The sequence below is a fragment of the Scophthalmus maximus genome, chromosome 16 (assembly GCF_022379125.1).
Source record: "Scophthalmus maximus strain ysfricsl-2021 chromosome 16, ASM2237912v1, whole genome shotgun sequence".
NCBI lineage: Eukaryota > Metazoa > Chordata > Actinopteri > Pleuronectiformes > Scophthalmidae > Scophthalmus > Scophthalmus maximus.
In genome coordinates, this window is record NC_061530.1 from 7,713,487 (window position 1) to 7,721,503 (window position 8,017).

General features: G+C 46.5%; 1 long non-coding RNA gene across 1 annotated transcript; it reads right to left on the reverse strand.

Moving 5' to 3' along the window:
* Positions 1–1,512: 1,512 nt before the first annotated feature.
* On the reverse strand, positions 1,513–7,540 carry LOC118287820. The gene is made up of 3 exons (XR_004785730.2): positions 7,409–7,540; positions 2,387–2,489; positions 1,513–2,290 (listed from the first exon to the last, which is right to left on the reverse strand). It is a non-coding gene; the product is annotated as an uncharacterized LOC118287820 (long non-coding RNA).
* Positions 7,541–8,017: the final 477 nt, after the last annotated feature.

Genomic DNA, 8,017 nt, shown 5'->3' on the forward strand with positions numbered 1-8,017 from the left:
GTGTTTGCTTTTTGTTTTCATTGCATATTACATATATTAGTTGTCGTTTTTTTTTAATTTACGTCCCATAGCAGTTTGTCTAATGTTGACCTGTGTTGACAGGAGGATCATTTTTCTTGGACTACAATGTACAGTTGGACTTGCTGATTATTTTTGGATGAATTGATCGATTGATTTGACTATAGAATGTAAGACAGTACTACCAACTGCCCGACATAGATCATTCAGTTTACTAGCTTACAATATGTGACAAAGAAAAGCATCACATCCTCACGATGGAGAAGCTAGAGGTGGCAAATATTTCACATTTCCGCTCATAATAATGATTCCAAAATGATGATTCGATTGTTAAGATAGTTGCAGATTTATTTCCAGTCAACGTATCAATTGATCAACAACACCAGCACCTGGGAAGTGCGTCATTGTCATGAATGGTGACTTGGTGCTACATTGAATTATCATCTATCCACTGAAATTCAGATAAAAATCACACGTGAAGCACCTACTGTATAGTGAGCATCAAGACAAACTCACAAACAAAAACATATCATATATATTAAGATATATCCAAAATATGGAAGAGTGTCATGAATAATGTAAAGCCACGATTGTGTTGAATCTCCTCACATCCATGTGGTGAAGATGTGGATATGGGGGCAGGGTCCCGCCTGCGCTGCACCTGAGGGGACGAGCTCGGCCCGGCAGGGGGCCGTCACGCCTCTGATGTGTCCTCCAGCTCCCGTCGACCCCTCAGCTCTTTTGGCGATGCCCCCCCGACGACAATACCGGCAGCCCCTTTGAGTCTGCCCGTGAGCGGCAGAACGGCTGGAGGGCAGGGTCATGCGGTCGGGGTCAGAGGTCAGAGGCCGGCGCTCCAGCAGCGAGGCACTGATTAAACGGTGCCTTCATCTCTCTCTCTGATCCTGACCTCTCGGCCGGACATCAAGGAGAGACGTCTGAAAGATGTGAGCCGGGAGCTCGACACTTTGCACGTGCTCACGCTGACTGATCGGCACTGTCACTGATGTCTGCACGCCACTCCGACATATGTCGTGTAGCTGATTGATAGGTCTGTCCTCTAATATATACTGCACATCCTGTCTGTATCTGCAGTATCCTGAGCAAGCTCTCCTTAAGCTTTTTTTTTTTTACACCGCTACTTTGGGGGGGGGAAATCAGTTAGTATAGGGCTGTAACAAATTATTATTTTATCAAACTAATCTGTGGTTTAATTGATCACTTATTCGCTGTGGTTTGTAAGATCTAGGGACGGGACATTACCAATTTTTCTCGTGTTCGATCCGATACGGATCCTGCAACCTTGAGTACCGATACCGATAAGATACTAATCTGCTACAATCTTTTCCCCGCTCATAAAATAAAATATTAATAATGCATTGTTCAGGATGCACTTTGCGTTAACCTAGCCATCTCCACTGTGAAACATATAATCAAGTCCTCTGAAGAAAGACAAACTGCAACATGACTGAGTTATGAAATACTGCTGTTTTATTTCGCACAGAAATTTTGGGAGAATTTTTTATGGTCAGCATCGTTTAAACAAGCAAAAAACCCGAATTGAACTGTAAACTGTTAATTAAATAACAATAAATCGACATAAAAAGATGATGCCAGAATGTCGTTCAAAGCTTAGTAGATACGTAAATAGGCCTTCATTTCATTCTCCAATCTCAACAAATAGAGGACCTAACTTCTCTTTTCTTGCCCTTGACAGACCCGGTGACCTCTGTATCATCCATTTGCTGAAGGCCGGTAAACTGAGTTTGCATAAATGATGCTGCACCATCTTTGTTTTCCCCTCATATTTCCACTGGCACCCCCAGGTCGCTGGCGAGTGTAGTCCTTGACAGTTGTTTATTTCTCCGGCTCGTGATCCTGTACAGTACATGCCCTTTCGAATCGCTCAATCTTTATCTACTTTCTGTTTTTGACTCTTTGTTTTTTTCCTCTACCTCGCCTTTCCCACACCTCATTTCTCTTTGCCTTGGCATCTTGCCCTCCGCACCCCCTTCCTCCTCCCAGCCTCTCTCTCTCTCTCTCTCTGTGTGTGTGTGTGTGTGTGTGTGTGTATATGCTTTCATGGGTTTCATATACTCTAGTTTTAGAGGCAGTTGGGCTGTTGTTGGTCATTAATACCCGAGTGAAATGGTCTGTGACTCTTCCTGGCCTGGCGGGGAGGCAGAGATGTATAGATGTAGCCGGTACCGCTCCGATCAGACTCCCCCAGCAACGCCGGGGTCGCAGCCTCGGATGTTGAACAGCTATTTCCCTGTTCACAGTGTGTAAAAGGCGAGATGGATATGGGTGGGGAGCAGAAGACGTGCGGTGACATGTATGTTTGAAAGAGGGGACAGGAGAGCTGTACCTGAGTGAATGTGGTCTTTTCAGTTTCGGTGGTGCACTGCGTGCCTCCACCCGGGGGGGCATCACTGGTTCAAGCCCGGGTTTATCTGCTGCCCTCGGAGACACTGTGGTTTGAGAGATTTACACTTAGCATAATTATGGACTCCAAAGACGACATATTTACACGGACTTCGCATCTGAAGGAACCGCGGTCGCATTTGGCAGCGGGACTGCGGTAATTACTGGTGTTTCCCGAAGCAAAATTGCAATAAACTTGTTTCCACCTTCGTCAAACTCCGACAAACTTTTCGGGGCAACAAATCAACTGACCGCTCCGATTCCATCCGCAGGCCACCCCGGAGACGCAACCCCCGGCGTTCCCTCCTCCTCTCCCACGCGGAGTCATTACGAATCAAACGCTCCTCTTGTCTTCTGCTCGCTTCCACAGCGCATTTAATTTCCCACTGAAGACCCCTGGTGCACAAAATCCCATTGGAGGAGCGCGTCGCTCATTAGCCGTCGTCATTCCTGATCGAAATAGCATTCTGCATCAAAACCAAATTAAATATAAACTCAAGTAGTGGCGGCACCACCCACGATACGCACACAGACTCGACCTCCTTCGGTAAACAGACGGGGCTTTTAGCTGGGGCCCTGGTGGTCCGACTGTGGTCCCACCTTGCCCCAAGACCATACTGGCATCCGTTTGAAATCCAAACCTGTCCGAGGAGAGCGATGCTACGCCCTTTTGAGTCCTGGCTCCGGACCAGGAAAACCGTAAATGTGGCTCCTTACCTGAGGTGGACAAATAGAGGGGGGGGGGGTGTAAGATATGTATGTATGTATGCATGTGTGCACATATGATCTGGCAGATATGAGGGATGAGAAGTAAAGGTGTCTGTAGAGAGAAGCTGTGTAGACTAAACTGGACATGGACCTTTTTAATTTTTTTTTACTAATTAATCTTATGTGGTGTGTTTGAAAGAAAAGAAAAAAGATCCAGAGTGCATCAGATTGAACAGCGAAGCCTCCCTGGTCAGCTCACTTGGACTATGAAAGAAGCCATTCAAGGCCGCGGGTGGCGACAGGTCTGGCACGCGGCTCGAGAAAAAACCCGAGGGCGACGCTCGCCTCGAGGACCGCAGAGCAAAAACAGGGAAGCAAAAAAAGGGTTTTCAGCAAACATTTTCAGTTTTCTTTTCGAGAAGCCCCTACTCATCTTTGGGGTCGGTGGGGAATGACCGAGTCAGCGATTAAATTTATTTTTTACGTCCTACTTTTATTCCTTTCAATGTTTTATCCTTTCAAAATTTTGTAGTGGAAGCAACGATGTTCTTAAATATTTGCATCTCCCGCACCTTCATTAATTCCTCGCTGGCCTGAGAGCTCAGGCATAACTTTATTCCTTCCCTCACTATTTAAATAGCAGACCCAATATGTGCGAGGTCCTTGTGTGAGCGTGTGTGTGCGTGTGTGTGTGTGTGTGTGTGTGTGCATCAACATGCATACATGCATGTGTGGGCATGGCCCCCCATGCTGACACCTGCGGCAAACAAAGATGGCCTTATATCCGTGCATGGGGGACGACACTGTCGTTCAGCGGAGCTCCAGCTGCAAAGCATCCACTCCGCTCCTCTTATTCAAGCTCCGTGCACGTGAGGCAAGGTCGGCGGTTGTCGTGACAACGCACGTAGACACTTTAAGCCAAGTCGCAAAATGTCTTAATTTGTGTTTTGTACGGACCAAAACGAGTTGGAGAGTTTCCCAAAGTCTGAACATGTAATCCCTCCCAAAAAGGAACACTAAGCAACCTTCATATAGCATATAGCATAGCATGTAGTGAAATCAATATCGTGTTATTAATCTGCTGTAATTCAGTGACATAAATTGCACCTAATTGGGTTCTTACTTCTTTTTTGATTGATGCAGGTCAAACAAAAACAAAGCAGCTGTCGTGCTAAGCATCGGGCCGGAGCCCCCACCTCTCTCTCTCCATCGCCAACCTCCACACAACAAGCTCTTTATGGCAGGCACTGATGAGAGTCAGGCAGCTGTGTGTGTGCGTGCGTGCGTGTGTAGGGGGCTTAAAAGGTGACAAGTTGTGTGATTTGAGTCGATCTGTTGTGTGATTCTCTGGCTCGTTTTTTGGACATGGCTTTTTTCTTCTTCTAATCCCCACAAAAAAAGGACTTAAAGAAAACATGAAAAGCTGAAATATTCCGATTTTATTTCAGTTGATTGCAACTACCACGTGTTTGGTCCAAACCCAGGTGGAGTTTACAAAATTAAGAACTGGGTGTGATATCAGCCGCTGTCAGGATTTGACAACCAGCTGGATGCAAAACAAGAAGCTGTGATCAAACAATAACAAAACTGCCCTCCAGCAGTAAAGGTCAAAGGTCACATTGTTTATCAATCTCCTTTTCCGGCTGAGTTGTACAATGTTAATATTTACAATTGCTTTAAAGCGTCAGGGGACTGAACCACGAGGGGATCCAGATCCAGAGGTTCCACCATGACGTGTTTACTGACTTATGCTTTGTGCTGCTTTCATGTGCCGGTCATCCAGTCTGACATTAAGAACTTCCAAGTTGCAGTCATTGTAGAGCAGTTACACATTGGCAGACAGTTGCATTCTATTGACCGTTTTGATTCCTATTACGTTGTTGAATGTATCTCAGTTAATAACAATAATAGCAGAGCAAGTATATCCCAGCAAGATCAAAAAATGAACAGGCCGGTGATCAGGTGGTAGAGTGGGTCATTCGTTGGTCATAAGGGTTGGCAGCTTCTTGTTTGCACATGTTGCATGCGAACAGCAAAGGGCTCTCTCCATCACTGTAGTAATGTGATATGTGAGTGCAGGCCTAATGAAAAATGTTGCAGTTGGAAGAACAATTTCACATCTCACATTATCATCAGTAAAAATGGGGATTCCAGCGTAATGCCTGTAATAGTAGCTGTGGTCACACGTGCACATAAGTCTCCGACCTTTCATTAATGTAGCATAACGTGCGCGATCCTCCTCCTCCCACATGTATGTTTTAATACAGATCCAATCAGATTCCTCCAAAGCCCATTAGGACGGTTCACCTCATTGTGATGAGATGGCACAAGAAACAAAACCTCAGCCCCTAATGATGATGGCTTTACATGTGAGGGTTCTGTCCCGCGCTACCATTAGAGCTGGGCTCTGCTTACTGTCAGCAAACCTCGAGGAGGTGGGGGGGGGGACTGCAGCAGATGTAAAAAAGTTGAGGCCAAAGCTGAGAAAGGGAAAAACCCAATAAATTAATCAGTATCAATATTTGCGTTAAACTTTTATCAATTCATTCAAGCGTTAAGACTTTTCGAAGGCATGTAAACGGATGGATGGATCTGTAGCAATAGCTGTCCCATGAGCGTCTCTCTGAACGTTCACAGTGCACCTGTTTCACGTTTACAGCTCCAGACTCTTTTTTTTTTTTTCTTGAATGTTATGTAGCAGTACAGAAAAAGCCAAATGACTATATCATCAAACCAGATGAATGTTTTCACCAACTGCACTTTGTAACTGTCAACAGTTAAAAGCAAAACTTCATATTTTCCAAGCAATTCTTCTTTCGGGCTGGAACTGAAACGGAGTCAATAAACGACGCTTTGGCCCCATGCGGCTGAGTGCGGCCTCGCCGCGCTCCGTCGCCCGACTCTCATTTACCCCCGAAGGCCGCTCTCTCTTGCCCAGATGTATGAAAGCTAAACACAAGGCGAGCCGATGGCGAGGGCGGCAACACCAACGAGGTAAATTGCGACACTTCATCACACAATAATGGTCGGGGTCTCTCCAAGCATCACAGATTAGCGAGAACCAACGTTGTTAAGCGCATACGGGGCGCAATTTTTCCTGAGTCAGTTCCCCTTGCACGCGTCGCCACTGGGCAAAGTCGTACCACGCCGCTGTACCGTGGCACTCTGCTAATGGGGAAAATAGCCGAGTGACGGAGAGTTGAGTGTTTCAAGAGCGACACTGACATTGAGATTGGGTGTTTGAGAGTGATAAAATGGAACGGGGGAGCGAGCGATCCATTACGGGCGAAACCTGTTTCTGTTCGGAAAGTTCTCCCTGGCAGCGAATCCGTCCCCAATCATCAAGCTCTAATGTAATCACTTTACGGGGCCAAGGCATAATGAATATAGTGTTTGGGTGTGCAGATCCAGTCCTGGCCCCTGGTCCTCCAGAGGGAAGTGTACATTTCTGTGGCATCCTGTATTTATTTGAAATACCCTCTGTCTGGTCTCGCAATACAGACATGGGCAAGTGGGCATAGGACCCCTTTTCTATTCCATCCATTTTCATGATGCGGTCTCGCATTAATGGCACTCGCCGCATGCTTTAAAGAAACAAAGCAGTAAAAAAAAAAAAGTGGCTCTGCTCTGCCTTGACTCAATTTGTCTCAGGTTTTTTGGGGGGAGGCGTGCGGGGGAGCACACAATTTGTTTCCATTTTTAAAGCTAAGGTATACAATTTGTCTACCTCGAGGAGTGTATTTAAGTTGCGTGGGTGCCGAGTCTGTGCCAGCTTGTTGGTGTTGGTTCAAACTGCGCCCTGTGTGCACACACTCGAGCAGACGCGAGGCCGGGCTGTGGGGATGAAGCGCACGTTGAGGGGTTTTGGATTTTGGATTTTGTTCTCGGCAGGGTGTGAAAGCCCCCCCGAAAGAGCGTTTACACCATCATGGGACACTAAACCTTGAGGAAATTTCATTAGTGTTAGCAGCTCTTAAATGCACACTGGTTGAAAAAAATACTGGAATACTTCATTGCTTTTTGCAGCAGCAGTTTGACACATTGGGAAATGCATTAATTCACTTTCTTTCTTGGATTGAGATGAAAAGTCCGACACCACCTCTCATGCCTGTGTACGGAGCCAGGAAGTATTTAGCTTAGCGAAAGGACTGGAAGCAAGAGGAGTCCGTATCATTTTACTGCCTCTTTTTACACAAAATGTATGAGCGCGGTTTCTTCGTGGCTCCTATACACTAAACACTAATACACATGAACTTACATGAAATTGGAATCGGAGTCTGCGCAAAGACGGGTCCATGATCAGTTTTAGGGGAGAGGTCAGCGCTGTAGGTGATATGGTGGTGAGAGGATCAACAAACACCGAGCGGCTCCTCTCACACCCGCTGCACAACTCGGGACTCCGAGCTGATGTGAAATTAGATCCTGCTCTGTCGTCACTTTCCTCAGTGTGTTCGTGCGTGCGTGCCTGTCTGCCTGTCTGTCTGTCTGTCTGCCTGTCTGTCTGTCTGCCTGTCTGCATGTACACGTGTGCAAATGTGCGAGCAGCGTGTCCCGCTCCCATCGCACCCGCGCACGTCTCGGGTGTCGCACCTCGCCGACACCTACGGCTTCCCAGACGTCACTCGTTTGGCTCTCGCATGTCTTTTCCGATGCCTCGGTTCCGTTGTACGACACATTCGAGAAACGTCCCAGCCTTCCTTGCGTCGGGGATCTTACATTGGGAAATAAATCTGGTATGTGTACATGTCATAGACTTGCAAAAAGGTGTGGATAGACAAGAACGGAATGTAAAATCCAGCCGACACAAATAAAAGAGAAAGGTGTAATGTTGAAGGGGTTTGACCTTTATTTCTCTTGGTGTGAGATA